The sequence below is a fragment of the Rutilus rutilus genome, assembly GCF_951802725.1.
Source record: "Rutilus rutilus genome assembly, chromosome: 22".
NCBI classification, from domain to species: Eukaryota; Metazoa; Chordata; class Actinopteri; order Cypriniformes; family Leuciscidae; genus Rutilus; species Rutilus rutilus.
In genome coordinates this window covers 15,494,472-15,511,747 of record NC_140227.1, presented here as the reverse complement: position 1 = coordinate 15,511,747, position 17,276 = coordinate 15,494,472, and positions in this window count along the sequence as shown.

Below are 17,276 nucleotides of genomic sequence, written 5' to 3'. Positions count from 1 at the left end.
GGTCAGAAATCTTGGAGTATTATTTGATGACCAGCTGACCTTCACAGACCACATTTCAAAGACAGCTCAATCATGCAGGTTTGCACTGCACAACATCAGGAAGATCAGGCCTTTCCTAACTGAGCATGCAACACAACTTCTCGTCCAGGCCCTGTTCATATCTAGGCTTGATTACTGCAATGCTCTTCTGGCTGGACTTCCATCATGTGCAACTAAACCTCTACAAATGATTCAGAATGCTGCAGCCCGTCTTGTCTTCATCGAGCCAAAAAGGGCCCACGTCACTCCTCTGTTCATCTCTCTGCACTGGCTACCACTCGCTCCTCGCATCAAGTTCAAGGCATTGACGCTTGCTTACAGATCTACCACAGGGTGAGCTCCCTCCTACTTTCACTCGCTCCTACCAGAAGCCTACGATCGGTCAACGAGCGACGGCTTGTGTTTCCATCACAGAGAGCCACAAAATCACTTTCCAGAACATTTTCATTCACGGTTCCATGCTGGTGGAATGCTCTCCCCACCCTCATCCGGAATGCAGAATCCCTGACAACATTCAAAAGACAACTGAAAACTCATCTCTTCCGTGAGCACTTATTAAAAAAATAAAATAATCAAACAACCCCTACATCCCCACATGTTGTTTGGGAGTGTTTCAAGAAAAATCCTCCTCACTCATCCATAAACAAACTCCAGCAAATTCAGTTGACGGACACGACTGGAACTTCAAACGGCATAGGTTTCTGTGGTCAGATGAAAAAAAAAAAGAGCTTTTTGGCAGCAAACACGCTAGATGGGTTTTGTGCACACAAGGATAAAAAGTACCCCATGTGTTAGAGGTGCACGGATGGGCTATTATTTCATCCGCACCCGCATCACAAAACTCACCATCCGTCCGCCATCCATCCGCACCAACGTTTTTGACCAATTTTCAAAACCGCACCCGCCCGCCATCCGCTGATTGGTGTATACATATATTTTTTATTTGATTGGTTCAACCGCCCGCCACCCGCCCGAATTTAATTTAAATATTATTTTTCGTCACGTCATCCGCCCAATCGCCGCGGAGTCCGCGGCTGTGACCGCCAACCGCGCATCTCTACCATGTGTACAATTTAATATACCGTTGGATCTTTAATGTTGTGGGCATATTTTTCTGCTGGAGGTCGTGGACATCTTGTTCAGATACATGGCATCGTAGATTCTATAAAATATCAACAGATAAAAAATCAAAACCTGACGGCTTCTGCTAGAAATCTTATACTGGGCCGTGGTTGGATCTTCCATCAGGACAATGATCCAAACAAACTCAAAATCAACACAAAAATGTGTCAATGAGCACAAAATGAAGCTTCTGCCATGCCTGTCCCAGTTCCCTGACCTGAACCCTATAGAAAATGAGTGGGTTGAACTGAAGAGGAGAAGCACCAACATGGATCTGGGAATCTGGAGAGATTCTGTATGGAGGAATGGTCTCTGATCTCTTGTTAGGTGTTCTCCAAACTCATCAGGCATTACAGGAGAAAACTCAGAGCTGTTATCTTGGCAAAAGGAGATTGCAAAAAGTATTCAATAAAAGGGTGCCAATATTTGTGGCCAACGTGTTTTGGAGAAAAACATTTATTTCATAATGTGATTTCCCCCGCACTTTCAATTCTTTTACTTTAATGAAAGGTTAGATTTGTGCAAATTTTTTAAATGAAAGATCTAAAGAATAAACCATGCAGATTTATTTTTTTACAGCCCTTTTTTTATCATAATTACCAGGGGTGCCATTAATTCTGACCACAACTGTACAAAATACTGAAACTAGAAGAAAATAAATGGTAATGCAATATATTCCACAGAGCATCGTGGTGCCATCACTTACCTGTACCCCAGGCAAATGGCGCACACGGCCATCCACGTGATGTGAAAGAAAAAGGGACTCATCGGACCAGACAACCTTCTTCCACTTCTCCACGGTCCAGTTCCGACACTCGTGTGCCCAATTCAGGTGCTTTTGACGGTGGATAGGGGTCATCATAAGCACTGTAATATGTCTTCCACATGAGCCTCATACACAACAGAGTGTGATGCACTGTTTGTTGTGACACATTCCTCCCATAACCATTCAATTTTGCGCTGTGTCTTGTGCCACAGTAGTTCTTCTGTTGGCTCGGACCGGACAGGGTTGCCCTCGTGCATTGATGAGCCTTGGGCACCCAACACTCTGTCGTCGGTTTGTGGTTTGTCCCTCCTCGGACCACTGTTGGTCAGTTCTCACCACTGCTGACCTGGAGCAACACGCAATAAGCCTTTCCGTTTCAGAGATACTCTGAATCAGTTGCCTTGCCATAACAATTTGGCCCTTGTCAGATCTTTATTCCTGCCCATTTCTCCTGCATCCAACATGTTGATTACGAGAACTGATTGTTTGCTTGCCATTTAATCTACCCAGACCTTAATATGTGACTTGTTCGGAGATAATGTTTTGGATCATATATTGTAATCCTTTATAGCCAATAAAACTTTGACTTTAATTAGGGAAGGAGACAGACCATTTGTAGAAAATGTATTGGAGAAACAGAAACACTCAATATGGCAGCTGTAGGAATGGAAGCAAAAAGTACCAATGTTATCAGATTTTATTTCTGATTTGAAATATTTTCTTAAAACGATTTCAGAAAAGATTATTTTCCCCCATTTTTCTGTTAGTATTCATGGATGAACTGGGTCAGCATGTTGTATTTGTCAGCCTGGCAGGGCTCTTCTACTTCGTTATTTTTAGAGTAATTAAGACTTGTATCCTTGTGAAAGGCTGGAGGTCTAAGAGAGGCAGAAAGGAATAAGATGCCTGTGTTAGCCGGTCCCAGTCAATGCTTGTTATAATGTTTGGCACTGAAGAAAAGCCTGGAGCAGTGATGCACACATGGCCAAATATAATGAAAACCTGCTAATACCAAAACCTGCTGATAATTGTCCCTATTATTATCAAAATAATCACAATCTTAATGTGTTTTTTATTATAGTAGTTTAAAGGGTATTTGTCAAAAAGCAGAAATAATAATAAATAATAAAAGCAGATAAGTCGTTGTCATTATTATTATTACTACTACTAGTAGTAGTAGTAGTAGTAGTAGTACTGTCACATGTATTTTGGTTTGGTTTGTTCCTGTTCCCTTTGTTCTCATTTTCCTGCCACTACTAAGTTTCCTTGGGTACTGATTAAGTTATGCACCCGTTTCAGTTTCTGTTGATTAGTCTCCCTTGTGTATTTTAGCCCTTAGTTCCTCTGTTCTTTCTTCAGTGTTGTCTTAATTTTAAGTGGTTGTGAGTTATTTCCTGGATTAGATCCTGTGTGTTCCTTTTTGGATTTTTGTTCATTAAAGACTGTTTTGCTACTCCTTCGTCATGCAGTTCTCTACAGCCACAGTGCTGACAAATACTTATCCATGTTGTTTTTGTTGTTGTTTGTAGTCTGAAAGTGATTTATTATTTATAAATGTAGGTTCATAAATAAAACTGTTCTGTATATAATAAAAATAATAATATTGATAGATCTGTTCTTAAGTGTCCAGCAAACACAGATCAATCTGTTCTGCGGTGGGAAGAAATGATTGAATTTTTATGCTTACTCAGGCTTTCTGTTTTATTGTGTCGCATGCCTTCCAGAAGCTTTTAATACCACATGATTAAGTTTAGATAGAGTTATGGTTACAGTTAAGCTTTATGTTGTGTCTATGCTAGATGAATTAGTAGCATTTATACTGGCAATCCTGCACATCTCTGGACTCTTTGTTGTTTTTGTTTTTTTACATGATTGAGTTTCATGTTTGATTTTGCATAGAGCAGAGCAATAAAATGAATTCCATAGTTATTGGGCAATATGAATTTTAACACAATGAAATGGCTCAATCCTATTTTAGAGAGAGAATTCTGAGACCCATTTTCCCATTAGATGCTTATGCAATGGTGATCTCATATTACTGCAGTCCAGACGGCTGCTGGATGTTGTAGCATCTGTTATTCATACTCATATATTGCCATCCACAAGGCATATGCAATGCAGCGTTCAGCTAGGAACACTGGCACAACAAATGTAGCATTAAACATAATTGTCTTTTATTTGCATCCTAAACAGAATGGAGGAAGAGAAATGAGAGAGAGAAAGAAGGACAGATAGAGTCATCTCCATTTAGAAGGCAATCAGACACTTTGTAATGGCAGATTAGAGCGTATCATTTTTTTCTGTTTTCTGCAGTGTTCCTGCGTGACTTTTGCCCATTTCCTCACGCTAAAAATAGCCCTGCTGAGCACACACTTCAAATCTGCCGGTGAGTATGCTGGAGGTCTCGCTTTCTCTCGGTCTCTCTCTCTCCATTCTTTTCCTTCTCTTTCAAGCCGCCCCCCACCCTCATGACATAATCTCATACACCAGGGGCCCATAACAGTTTTTTGTAGGTTCTCACTGGCAAGGATCTCAACTGTCAAATTACATCCTTAAAGAGGAATGACAATTCTGTCATCATTACTCACCCTCTTGTTGTCCCAACCTGTCTTTCTGTGGAACATGTGGTGGATGTTTAATAGATAAAATAGGTATGTTTCTAACATCTAACCTTATTTCTCTTTTTAGGCCTAACAAAACTAACACTTTGAAACACAATGTACTAAAACGTTCTGTCCTGTGTTTTTGAATGGTGTATGTTGTGTTGCCATACCCCTTTGACTTTGGTTGTGTGAGTGTAAAAAATAACAAATATGAGAAATGAAACTTGACAGATGACTAAGTTTGAACTTTGTGATTAACAATCAAGTAATCATTAAAACAAAGTTTGCTTTACCTAGTAACAAAAGGGTTTGCATATGAAGAACCAACCAAATTCATATAATTTATGAATGAACACCACCGGCCTTGCTTCTTCTTGGGGGAGATTCTCTGAGAACTGCTCGAGAGATCCTCCGGCCGTGATTAAAGCATTTAGAGGACATTTGCTGAAGTCTGTTTGTCAATTATTCCTGCGCAGGAAGTAAGCTAGATAGGGGAACAGGTATTAGCACCCAGCCGACGTCGATGTGTAGACGCGCTAGGGTATAGGGTTAGACTCGGCCGACGTCGACTGTAGACGCGCTAGAGTATAAATATTATAGGACGTAGTTGGGTTTAGGGAAAAATCTACGACAAACATAAAAGTATATATTTTGAGGTATGTATTTATTTTTTTATCCATACAATGAAAGTCAGTGGTCACCAAAACCATTTAGTTACAGTTTTTTTTCTGAATATCAAACGTAGCGTTAGTTCTGGCAGGTCACGTTAGTCAAGCTCGCATCAGCTGACCCTCAGCTGATCCACATCTACCTATAGGAATACGACACCTATCACCGTATACATATATAAGCTCCTTCAGTATTATCAGCAGCTATCGCGTTTCTCAGGAGCTAATTACCCTCCTCCATCCCCAGCTCCTCCTCTCGCCCAGTCAGGATTTGACATTCTGATTCCCCTTGAATCAGAATAATTATCGAATAATGCTGTACTTAAAATCTTGAATTAAATATATTTGCAAATTTTCATGTTGGTTCTGTTCTGTTTCCCCCTAGGGGGATTATTGCTGCTCTCCCTGCTCTTATCCATGCTAGGCTGCATGGATGCGCAGGGAGTTCTCGCCCAGAACGGAACCATACCGCCAATCCAAACTGTAGGCTAATTGTCAATCATATTTGACGGTAGTGGCCCTGACAGAAATGTTAATTTTGTTTGGCAGAAGAAAGTCATACAGGTTTGGAACGACATGAGGGTGAGTTGATTTTTCCGCATACTATCCATTTAAGAAAATTTGGTCACCACTTTTCAAATAATTTACAGTCATCTCTTCATTGACCTTGTCTAATGAGAGAGCTGGGCTTGTGTGTCACACTGCAGCTTAGTAAAGTTTTGCAAAGTTCATCAAAGTTTATAGATATAAAAATAATATATTAATAAATTAGTATAATTATAGATGGAGGGATGGATGGAGATAAATGGATAGACAGAGAATAGACTGTGTCTCATTCAAACACTAATGTATCCATCACACTGCAGTCTGCTCTTCTATTTTGTTCAGCTCTACCCTGGTTATGAATATGAATAAGAATCAGATTGTAACGTGCTTTAATAAGAGCCCTCTTTTCCTCTCTACTCTCACTCTGCCTTTGTCAGAGCCAATGAATGGATCGTTCTCATCATGAGATTTTTTTTTTTTTTTTTTTTGTGCAACACTGAAAGAGTCTTTATATTTCACTTCTGTTCTGATCATTGCATGTTTGAAGGTCAAGGTCAGCTATGATTAACCACACTGAGCCAATGCCTAATTTTTAGATGCCACCCCCTATAGAAATATGGATCCATTTCCTGCTTTTTAAATATTATTTTTTTACATTTATCTCCCAACACAATGGACAACCTTTTAACTGAACAAAGTTTGCCGGCATTTCTGTAGAGCAGTAGAGCATAGGACGAACAACACAAAGATAATGGGTTCGAATGCCAGGCAATGCATGAACTAGTAAAATATGTAACCTGAATGCAATGTAAGTTGCTTTTGATAAAAGCATCCTCTTGATGCATGTATTTAATGTACATCGGAAAAGTGTTACTTCATTCATATTATTGTGTAAAGGTCCCGATATACTTCAAGGAAAATCGAAGAGTGAACTGGTGTGACGTAATTTCAAACAAAATCAGGCCAAAACCAAGTTCGTTTCAGGCGATTGCATAATAGGTGGGTGTGGCTCTGACTGGCTCCGCCTTCTTTGACATGGAAATCTTCTCTGGTTCATTTCTTCTGTTCAGTTCATCGAGATAAAACAAATACACTGGACAGCACTGGAAATTGAAGTTGTACTTCTATTTAAAAGTGACTTTTTTCACGTTTAATAGCGTAAAACTACTTGCTTTAAAGGAATAGATTGTAAAACATATAATAATAAACCTGACGTGACTTGACTGGAGTGGCGAATTGCAGAGCTGGTGCAAACAAAGGCACATCGCTGTGATCAGATGCTTTCTTAACTGATGTTTTGTCACCGCTGTGATTTTTGTTGTTTATTTTATTATTGAGAGAAAAACATGCATATTTACATATTCATCTCGCCGCTCTCAGTAGCGTGGGCAGCGTCGGGATGTTTGCTAACAGTAAACAGCTGCAAACGTATTTCGAAATTCTTTTTACCCCTAAGCAAAGAACGAAAAAGACCTTTGCCGTGAGTATATCGGAGCCTTAAGAGTTGCTGCAAGCATTTGCTTGTGCAGACCTCTGATGTACTTGAGACTTTAGTGGACTCCAGACAATGCGTGTTTGTGCTCTCAGGGGCCTCTTCCTGTTGTCATTTCAGCAGACATCTGGAGAAGGACCACATTTCATGCTGACTCCACTCCAAGTTACAGAGAGGTAAATCAACACAATCTGTCTCCATTTTAAATTCATTTCCAGTAATGTGAACAGTTACAGTAAATCTAGAGCTCTCATTTAAAAGCTCTTCTTTAACTCTCTAACAGTATACTAGAGGACAAGAGGTGACATCACACTGATGGGAAAAATTTTTTGCCACAATTTTGCCATCTGAGACGAATGAATAAATGATTCCTGTCACCATAGGGGCAGTCTTAGATCCGCTGTAGCTCCCAGTTTCAGTGTGGTTGACATTTGTTAGTCTGTCTAATTTTAGTAGTCAATTTTTTTTGTTGATCTGTTGTGCTATTTGTTTTGGAGGTCTCCTACAATAGGTTTACATGCGTCCAATGTCAAAAACACATTGTGTCTGAAACGATTCGGTCTCTCTAAACCCCTCCTTTTCGAGAGCCTACTCAGATGGCCCAGTCTGTTGTGATTGGTCTACAGCTTACAGTGCTTTGATAAAAACAAAACACCCATTGCCATATCTGAATTTCAGCTCCGTAGTTATCCTCTGCACTTGTATACAAACAATGGCATCGGTTTTACGGTATCAATTTAACCTTGAGTCCTCATACTTTGGAAGTGCATGCAAAGTGGATTTGCTTTCGCAGCGCAAAAAACAGCATATTATTGACATGTTGACCACACAAACCAAACTCTTCCAGGCCTCAGCTACAACTACAGTGTTTGAAGATGGGTCAAAGTAGACGTTGTTCGTGGACAGCCAATAAAGACCATAGACTGGCATTATGCAAATTTGTTACAAACCTATGTAGTTTCATGCAGGAAGTAAGACTAGAATTACTGATGACTCGTTTCAGGCAGTTCAGAATCAGTTCTTTACTTTGGGAGACAATTACTCCATTAATCGTGCACTTTGATCTTTGAAACTTTGCTGACCTTTTACATTCATAAACCGCTATATTACACACTACATGAAAGGTGATATTCGAAAAAGCATAATAGGGGCACTCTAAATCATCACACCGTAATCTCCTGTTGCCGCTTGACAGTGGTGTGTCGAGGGTCTACTGAATGACATAATTGTTGTAGATTGCAGACGTATGACGTGTCCCCCTTATTTTTCTCATCTCTGTTTCTCTCTCTCTCTCTCTCCCTCTTATGCTCTCTGGGTTTCAGTGTTGTGTTACAAATATCGATCCCTCTCGTGCCATTGCGATCGATTTTCTGCTCTCAGCGTTCAGTTAGCTTGAGACTGCAGTGACCTCAATGCCAAGGTCACTTCCGATCACTATATATATCATTTTTATCTTCAGCAATACACCACACTATAAAGAAGTTCGGAGTGATGAATTTATTATTAAACTAAAAACCTTTATATTCTAATTCTAACAATAAATTAGAATTGGGTTATATTGGGTTGTATGTAAAAAAAATGTTTTATAGAAAAATGCTGAAAAAATTATATAAATTGATATACTGTATGATCAGTAAGTTATGACAACATATGTTTTACATTGCTTTAACTCATCAAAATAAGTTAAGCTATTTCCAACTCATAAGATATACAAGATTTAACTCTTTTTTTTAAAAGTCTGTTGTCTATGAAGACATTTGTCAACGTGCACTTTTTTAGGTTGACGACAGGCCATTTTGGCTTCTAAATTGCAGGTCTCCTCCAACAGCTAAATATCAAACCACTTCCACATCACCACAAAATGTATGTTCTAGGATATTTTTGGAGTGCGGCCCCAAAGTACAGAGCAAAGCTATCAGGATAAGGCAGTAAATGGGGAAGGTAAGAATAGGTCCGGCAAAGATAAATCCATTTGGTCTTCAACTGTCTCTTCTCCAAAATGGAAATACTTGTGTACATCTAAATCGTGTTATTCTTATCTTCATATAGCTTGTCTTAATATAGCTGTAAAATATATATTATGTGGAAAGATACTTGTGTACATTCACTCAGACGTCACATTATTGAAGTAAAATGGGTTGCGAACACCATTTGCTATTAATGATTCCATTTTTCCCCCTGTACAAATGCTTATTTATGACAAATGATGAATGATAATTAAAAAAAAAAAGGTTTTCTTTTTCTTTTTCAAACAAAAACAACCTTTTTATTTGGTAATACCTTTTAGATTAAAGGGTTCTTTGAAAACAGCAGCGTTTTATGAATACCGATTTATGCCTTGCTAACCATTATTATACAAAGAGAATATTGTATCTAAGTACTTTCAGGAGTTTTAAAAAAGTGAATTTGGTCCAAATATGAAAATCTGTTTTGCATGAAAGCATTGCAATATAAGACTGACATTTTCAAACTGTTTTGCATTCAGAGTGGTCTCCTTCGCTCACGGCAAACAGAAAGACAAGCGAATTACTTTAAGCTGAAATTTATTTAAGGCCGTGCCTGACACATTTTTGTAGCTTTTTAGAGCAGCAGGGCTTCAGTTTCCCTTCAAAGCTGCTCGGCTCTTCTGTGGTTTCAATGCTAATCTGCTCTCAGACATTATGCAGTGTATTTAGACCATGAACAAATCCCTGAATAGTTTCTATTAATGGGGGTGTTTGTTTTATTTTGGTGGTGCGTGAAAACCTGGGCTGTTATACAGTAGTTTAGACATTAAGTCTAGTGTTTTTAATTCAACTGTTTTTTTATTTTTACCATCCATTCTCTGAAAATAAGAAAGGACAGATTTATATTTGTCTTTTCAAAGGTTAATCATCTCATCTCTAATGCTCATCGACCACATAATCAAACATCTAGCACTTTACTATTCGACGTAAGCCAATTATCTGCTTCCAGGTAATATGATCAACCTTTGGCCTGCTAAAAGTGTAAGTAATGTTTTGTGTGTCTGTGTGTGTCTTCCCCAAACCTTTGTTCTCTTTCGTACATGAGGAGCTCATGAAGTATTCATGCTCAACACATTTTAATTCAGTTCTCTTTCGCTCCTGTGGTGGACAGTGGACAGTTCAATATCTTCTCTCATCCATCTCTGTGCTATACGTCTGAATTACTCTCTCTCTCTCGGGTACAAATCAATCTGATTAAAATAATCTCTCCAAATTTCATGTTTTACTTGGGTTTGTCTGAAGAGTAGCAAAAGCCTTTTCTTTAAGTTCTTTACCTGAAATGTGATATAAAATATGCTGATATACTCATTCTTGCCATTTTTAGCCTTTAAATTCTGACATATTAAATAATAGTCAGACAAATATAATTTTTTGAAATGGAACAATTTATTGAAAAAAGAAGTTTGCATTTATTTTTTGATGAGTTTCATTTTTGGTACATCACACATTAATGGATAATATACTATAAAGGAGAATAGAAGGGAAAAACAGCTCAGTTTTATTCAGGAGCCTAGAGTGAGCAAAAGCATGCTATTTGGTGCATTTGCTTTAAGTAAGATGAAATTCTGATAGCTTATGTAAATCAATGATATCTTTATAACAGCATGGCAGGCTACATTAATCCATTCAATAACAGTTGTCACTCTGTATCTCCCAAAAAATATGCTTAGTTACATTATATTTAAATGCTTAGTTTTATGATCAAATCCACAAACACCAAAAGCCTGATGTATCATATTAGCATGATGACTTTTTAACATGAATATACATTATGTATGGAATATTCTGTGAACCTAAGTTGCTTTAGTTAAGTGTTCATCTTGAAATATTACAAAAAAAAAGTTATTCTTATGTTTACTTTTATAAAAATCGGTTTCAAAGCAAAAAGACGTGTACCACAACCTTTTGTTTTACATTTTGGACATTTGGAGAATTACACTAAAAGGCCTTTTACTTGCTTGAAGTATAAACTATCAATCTAATGATAGAAGGCATGCAGTAGATTGTTTACAGCAGGTTTTTCTTCAAATGTTTGATCATAAATTAGAGGCCTTATATGCGTATCAAATATGTTACTGTAGGCTTTATACGGTTAAGGGCAAATAAACCATTATAACTATAAAGTGCAAAGGCAAAAACACTGTAGTTGGTAGTATCCACCTTATTCCTACGCCCCATGATGCTTTGCGCAAATTATGGGTGTAACTTCCGTTAAGCTGTGAATGATCAGTGAAAGGCTCGCTCTGTGAACGCAATACGTTATAAAATGTCACAATGAGATGACATTAATCTACTCACCCTTCAACCATCGAAAATTAAAAGGAATTTTAAAAGTGTAAAAGCATCAACAAGGTACTTTCAACAGATCAAATAACCCCAAAAGTGCGAGTCTTTGGTTAAATATCACTGTAGTAATATATAACGTTATCTGTATTATGTAACTTATGTTGCCTTAATCAAAAATGTTCATTAACTTCAACATTACGTGATCATATTTCAAAGTGATGTCCGTCATTTTGACAGATTATAAATTGCATTTACCTGTGAAAACAAACCTGGAAAGAGACGTGAGGATTTGAGGAGAATAACTAGAGATTCTGCGTGCATTCCAGTGAATTATTAATGGAATATATCGTAAATTCAATTCGGGAGAACAAACCACAAATGTGCAGTATATGTTGACCTTTTTCATACTTTTACAGCGGATTGCAAAGGGAAAAAAGAAAATAATCACGAGGAAAAGAAAGCAGCGACTGAAAAGAGCTCTTGCCATAGATGTTCTTGTTATAACGTCACGTTAAAATACCAAGTATAACGTTATTCTCAATCTCATGATGTCATGAAGGAAAATTGACAGCTCATCCAGTCAAACTGACGGATCAGCTTTATTTGTAGGGTAAATCTTATGATTTAAAATGATTCGTTTCTTGAATGGAAGTTCCCCAAACCGGAAGTGCCACCCATAATTCAAAACGCAGTAAGGTCGTCAGGAATAAAATGGATAAAATTATGACTTTAAGAAGAGGCAGAAGCCTTTGCCAAATGGTAGTGTTGTTGAGAACAACATTTTGGTTTTGGTAGATAGCAGCCTCTCTTGTGAACTTAATATTGATAGTACCATATATCAATACCTTAGTCAACAAATAAACAGCATTAGTGCACTCACGAAATGAGACTACAGCTGTCAATAGTTTCAGTAATTGAATTTCAATGATTTCCGTTTATCTCATAACTTCAGTTCTCATGCTAATGCACTGAGTTGGAAAAAAAGAATGTGCAATTGTTGGGTTTGTAAAGCCATTAGTATGGCACGCATAGTGGAATATAAGTGCATAAAGTGATCTTTATTGATGTCCTAGAGCTCCTCCTGTCCAATTTTAGGGAAAAATCGGGTCCATCGGAGACGTCCAATGGAATTCTTAGATACACCACAGACACAGTGTAAGAGTAAAACTATATGCAAAATATAGACATAGATACACAAGATACACCGGTGTTTTGCCAGATGAGAAGTTTATTCTAGGTATCATCGTAACTATTTTAATTCATTTTACTCTAATTCATTTTATTACTGTATCATTTATCTCTTAATTCCTTTTATAACTGTTTTAATTTTCATTTTAATTTTTTTGTTCATTTTTTGTGATTATTTTTATTCCTTTCTATGTAAAGCACTTTGAATTGCCATAGTGTATGAAATGTGCTATATAAATAAACTTGCCTTGCCTTGCCTTAAAGACACTGCATGCTTGCATGTGTAAGATGTTTTTGCCATCTGATGGTCGTCTTATTGATATTTGTACAGAAATGCAATATTACTGGCATACTTTTTAAAAGAAAACAATTTCACGGTTAATTAAATATGTTAGTTGCCATTTCTTTGTAATTAATTGAGAAATTGAATAGCAATTTCAGTGTGAAAATTCATTCTACACCAATTTTCATCTAAACAGCTCAAAGGCTGATTGAATTGGAAACTTTATATAATTAAAATAAATGAGAAATACTGATTTTATAAATAAAATAAATACATTTTTATCCTAAAATATACAATATAAAAAGTAAGTAATATCACCAAATTAAGTGATTTTACCTGTCCCATTGATAAAATAATAAAATAAAAAATAATAAAAAAAAACTTATAACAACTAACCCTAGTAATCTGCTTCCTCTTGCATGGGTGGTCATTAAGGGTCCTCTGAGTACCGAAGTATCAAATGAGGTCAAATAAACCAAATCTGTCTTGGGTTTTCCCCCATCATGGCCCTGTCCTCTAGCTATGCTGAGCTGAAGGGCGAACTCCCTGGCAACATGGTGTTTGCTGCAGTATTCATTTTAACAAGTGCTTGGAGGAAATCCCAATCCAATCTTCTTTTAATGGAGTCACATTTCCCTCACTCCACCATAGTGCACTTTGAAACTCAAACTTTGTTTGATAAAGGCATGTTAGAGTTTGCAATCACATGCCTAATGCTGTAAAGTTCTACCATTTGATATTCATAGACACATGGAGATTAAAGGAATGGTTTGGATTCAATACAAATTCAGCTCAATTGACAGCATTCGTGGAATAATGTTGATTACCACAAAAAAAAGCACTTTTAATTTAAGTGACAATCAAGGTTACAGTTAGGCACTTACAATGGAAGTAAATGGGGCCAATTTTTGGAGGGTTCAAATGCAAAAATTCGAAGCTCAGAAGGGTCCAATTCTCACTATTAACTATGACTTTTGCCTCAAACTCCTAATTACAGCTTATTAATATTTAGTAATGTAGTTGTTAAGTTAAGGTATTGGGTAAAGGGATGTAGAATAAGTTTATGAGAATAAGGTATTAATTTGTGCTTTATAAGTACTAATAAACAGCAAATATCATAGTAATATACATGCTAATAAGCAACTACTAGTTAATAGTGAGAATTGGACCCTAAACTAAAGTGTTACCAAATAGTGTGCTATTGAAATACCATTTGCTTCCATTGTAAGTGCCTCACTATCAGGGGCGTAGGAATGACTTTGACATTGAGGGGGACATATTGGCCACTATGAATCAACGTCCATCCCACCACCATAAAAGTAACATATAGTACGGTGACGTGGTAGCCTACAACATGTATGGAATCACAAACAGCAAATAAATAAACAAAATCATCCAATCTGTTTATTATTAGACAAATATTGGAGTTGGGAAACATAAAAGTGTACAAGCCCCCCTGTAATTGTGGGCAGAAAGGAGAGTGGCACTTTACAAGGCAAATATTTGATATGTAACACCTTGCCAGCTATGTAAAAAAACTTCAGTAATGTTTGATGGTTTTAATTTTTTGTGGGGTGGCATTATTCTGAAATGAGATGATCGAACATTTTACTTTTGCTCAGGTTAACACAGAGAAATCGATTGCCAGCTATATCTATAGCTATGTGTCTAGCTATGTAGCGTAACGTTAGTTAGCACCTCTCGCAAAGCATAACACACGTGCCATTCAAAATTCAATTGTTGATTTAATTGTCATATGTCTCGTATCCATAATTCAATTTTAAAAAGCTTGCTAATTTCAATCGCTTGACTGAGACTAATTTACCTCATACAAAGTCGAGTCTTATTCCAGTTCAAAGCTGGTGCGCACCTGTAACGTATTTGTATGTTCCTAGTGTAATGTTAACTTCTCTCTACCAATCAGGTAAATTAATAATAAGATAATTTAACTTGTATTTTTCATATGTTTCCCACAGTATTTTTTTTTTGGGTGGACCTCGGTATCTCTAGGGAGGACCGGGGGCATGCCCCCCCGGAAGAAAATGTTTAAATTTTTTAAAGATAAATTCATTAATCTGGTGCACTTTGAGTCTGTAAAAAAAATAAAATAATCCACCCACCAACCACCCGAACCTATGATATTCTTTGATTTAGATATCTGCATCTGATCATCACATTACAATTATTCAAATTCTCAGTGTTAAGCATGATAATATGGTAAAATATCACACTGAAGCAGGCTGATTTAAAAATAACTTTTATTTAAAATAAAAGTTCTTCTTTTGGCAAAATTACATTTCCTTAATAGGCTAAACAGAGGCTTTACTTCCTTCAAACTTAAATTGTCAATGTTGTATTAAATCACTGTTGGAAAACACTCTTATCAGAATAATTTTTTTACCTTTATAAAGGGCTCCATCTTTCATTTCAAATTCTTAAATTTGATCAATACATTCAATTAGAATAATTAGACACTAGGCTGTTACCAATCAAATTAAATAATTTACATTGAAATAATACAACTGTATTAAATTAGATTATTAATTGAAATATTTATAATTCTCTTTCACTTGTTCCTTCAAAAAAACAAAAACAAAAAAAAACACGCGTGTCCTGGACAAGCGTTAATGTCGAGCCCTGATATGTTTTCCTTGATTGGTTTTCCCTAAAGAGTTACGTTGAAAACGAAAGTAAAAGAGTGACGCTCGGTCATTGCGTTTTACCGTGATGAGAGTTCCGTGTGTTTATTAAATTCAACACATCATGATGATTTATGTCATCCACCCTCGATTAATTGGAATGTTATGTTTTTATTCCTTGGCCCGCCCGACCCGCGGATTATCCACGATCCGCGCAGCACTATCGGCAAACTATACGGCTTGAGAATGGACACAGGCCGGGAACCCGCAACAGAACCGTCACGGTGGAAAAAGTGTATCTGAGCATGTGACTGTCTGTCCGAGTTTTGTTGAGAGCCGGAGGCGGCCGCCTCATAATTCTCTATGCAGGAAAAACCCTGTCCTTTGTCGCGCTTTCAAAGTTTTTGTCCCTGCGGTATAGGCTAATTTTTGGGTGGGACACACGCAGCATTTTCCAATATTGAGGGGGACACGTCCCCCCCGGTTCCTATGCCAATGCTCACTTTAACCCAGATTTTTGTTGCTTCTTTTTTTTTTTTGGTAATCAACAATATGCCACAAATGCTGCCAACTGATCTGTTGAATTCGGAATATTTCTTTAACACAAAGAGAAAGAATAAACAGTCTTGAATTGAAAATGCCACAATTTGAATTCCTCTAATATGCAGCCAAAGCAAATAAAAAGCCGATTCCTCCCTGAAATCCACCTCCGATTTTAACCACGTCTCACGGTGACCTGAATTGCAAGCTCTTCGTACTGAGTCATTGCCTGTGCCTTTACACAAAAAGCCTATCAACAGCACTCAGAAAGGAAGAAGGGACTTAACAGAACTATCTGACTTATTTATATAAGCATCCAATGGACGGCCATGCTGCATGCACAATACTGGCAAGCCAAGGTCCCTGTCTATAGAGGCAGAGTGCCCTCAGATAACCTCCACATAGTCACATTTCATTATTCACCCTCACTGAGCACAAAGAGCTCATTCTTTCTCCCCTCCCCCCCTCTCTCGCTCTCTCTCTCTCTCTCTCTCTCTCTCTCTGCTCTGTTGTGCTCTTTCTCTTCCTTTACTCTGTCTTGCTCTGTTGTTTGCTGTTTATCCCTCCTCCCCCCTTAGTAACAGTTGCTACCTTGTGTATTTGTGAGCTCTGTCTCTTCCTGCTGTGTTGGGCATAATCATTCTAAGTGGTCTTTCTCTGCCAATTAATATCCATCGCCAGAGGCTTAAACTTTAGTGTTGCGTAAAATACAGGAATCAAGCCAAAATGTCAACAGTGAGTTTTCGTACAGTAAATCTCCATATAGCAGTGCGGAAATTCAGAATGTAAGACCTGGCTCCCTTTCAGTTCATAAGTTTGAATCTGAATTGAATTGCTCACACCTCACAGGAAGTTGAAATGGAATTTGAATTGATATGACAGGAAGAAGAATGTACTGTATTGCAATTCAAAGACATTTAGGAAAGTCACTCAGCAGAGGAATTTCATTAGTCACGTTCTGGCTCACTGGAAAGACGTGCCCATACTTTTTACATCACCCCAAAAACTTCACAGCAGTTTCTATCTGCATTATGATTACAGGGGTGGATTTCTTGATCAATAAAAACTTATTTTCATGTGGTTCTTTGCACAATACCA